Source organism: Orbicella faveolata, unplaced genomic scaffold, assembly GCF_042242905.1.
Source record: "Orbicella faveolata isolate gen_17 unplaced genomic scaffold, um_ofav_v1 contig_2, whole genome shotgun sequence".
Classification (NCBI taxonomy): Eukaryota; Metazoa; Cnidaria; class Anthozoa; order Scleractinia; family Merulinidae; genus Orbicella; species Orbicella faveolata.
The window spans coordinates 10,097,501-10,100,000 of NW_028301547.1; positions in this window are offsets into that span (position 1 = coordinate 10,097,501).

The window sequence follows — 2,500 nt, forward strand, 5'->3', positions numbered from 1 at the left end:
TCTCCAGAAAACTGTGAAGCATACTTTAGAATCTGCGGCTATGAGTTGTTAATAAGAAGAGTTCTAATAAATGGTAGAAATGGTAATACCATAATACAACATTGAAAGGGCAAAAGAAGAGCCCATTTTCCTGTTAGATTTTACATGGAATGCTAGACCTGCTGTTTCATACGGACGGAAATTATCGCTTTGAAAATTTTTAATACCTAAATCTAAGATCAGTGAATTAATAGATACGCCTAATTAATTTCTATTTGGCTTTTTCGTTTTTTCCTTTTTCTTTTTATTACATGAAATTTTGGCGACATGTTTATTTCACGATTTTGTGCTGCGCACATTTCGCGACACTGAAATTCCGCGATTTTGCGACAATTTTGTATTTTGAATCACTTTAACTTCGCGTTTTTGAGTAACACACAATCTATTTCCTTGGGATGTTACTTTGGCATGTCCTTGAATTTGGTAAACTGACTTTATCAAAGGTACAATAACGTCAAAATTAACAAACGCAACGGCGGGACTACATCTCAACAGTAACACTGCGCGGAAAGGGGTGGTGTGGACAAAACGTGGGGTAAGCCATGGCCTAGGCCATAGTGTGGGCCATGGCCTACCCTGTGGCCTACCTTATGGCCTACCGGTGGTCAGATTTTTAAAAGCATTATCAAAACATCAGTAAGAGTCGAACGAGTTAGCTGACATAACATTATAATCCCTCTAATAGAGGTATACTAAAAAGTCACTAACATGATTCTCAACATCAGAGGGAACGAAACAATGCAAACCTTACTGCACTCAGCCTTGAAATATCCTATTCCTCGCTGACTTCGACATCTAGCTTCCCCAGCCAAGCAATCAACCATAACGGCAGGTTAGGAGGGAGGGGAAGGGTCCGTGTGGGACTCTCATATAAAAAAAGACGGGGGTGCTGGTCGGAAATTTTAGAAAGAACCCCTAAGAGGTACCAAAACTGCGTTTTTAACCCCTAAAAGGTATGGCAAACACCCCTGTCATTTTATATATGGGATCCCCCCACCGGGAAGGGGCTGATATTACGTGGTCGCTGAGAATATCCAAAATGGCTGCTCCACGATCCATACCGGTTGCCAGTTTGTAACATATTGTGGAGTGCTAGTGTAAACATGTAATGAACGGCGTTAGTGACTGTTAGTGCTGGTGTTAGTGACTTTTCGTATACCCCTATTACAGGGATAAAAGAAGCCACGAGGGATATAATTTTATGCCACCTTACTCATTCGACTCTTACTGATGTTTTGTTTAAGTTTTTAAAAATCTGGCCACCGGTAGGCCATAGGGTAGGCCACAGGGTAGGCCATGGCCTACCCCACGTTTTGCCATAACATAATGTGAGTCACTTAATTTTCGCGTCAAGTTACGTTCGGTACACTTAATATTTTTAAATAACGAAATTCGCGAAATTAACGTGTCGCTAAATTTCATGTAATAATGGCATTTTTCTAAGACAACGTTCTCGCAATTAGGTGTACACAATGAAACACCATCAAGCTAAGTAAACACCTATTCGTGATTTGTGATCGCCTCATTTATGTAAATAATATACTACGTTATTTCTTCTGTTAAAATTTATATATAGGTTAAAAATCTTGACAGGAAAAATTGTCAAAAATGCAAGTTTTATTGGATAGTATATCTACAAACTTACGCGAACAAAAAAAAAATACAAAGTTTCGTGTTCATAGTTAATTTTTTTAGAATTAGATGAAACCTAGCTCTTTCTTTCGATGATCATAAGCTTCAAACCGTGCCAAACCATAATCGTGAAAAGAAAACACGAAACTGACGAGGTTGTGAGAAAAAAAACGTACCAACAAAACAAAATAGGACAGTTTCGACGTTCTAACTTGGCTCCGAGGCTTAGTGAAATACAACAAAAGAAATTGATTAATAAGCATCCCCAAACCTCAATTCGATTTCTTTTGTTTTATTCCCCTAAGCCTCAGAGCCAATTTAGAATTTTAATACATCGAAACTGGCACATAGCAATTGAAGGAAGGCTTAATTTCTGTAATTTACCCTTGAGAAATTCAATCAACAAAGTATTGTCATTCTGTTTCAGTACCTTTGACCGCAAGTCTTAGGGAATGATAATTTTTGAGGAAAACAGTTTTCTTAGCATTGTTGGGCACATAACAACATGACAATCTGTTTGCCAGAAATGAAGCAATTCTGAGCGAGAAAACAAAATCAACGGAAAATTCAAGTACACCCCATCTTCCATGCCCTACAAACAGCACTGTCAGTAAACTCTCCACAGAACTTGATCCAGCTGCAACTCTTGGCAAACAAAAGAGAAATCCTTGAGCACTTCGAATAAGCAAGTTGAATTTCATCGTGTTTTTTAAAACCCATTTTAATTCGTAAATTCCAAATTAAAATGGGTAAAAAAAAAAAAAAACCCATGATGATTTTCAATACATCGAGTATTAGTATACATGTAAATCTACCAGTGTTCCATCAT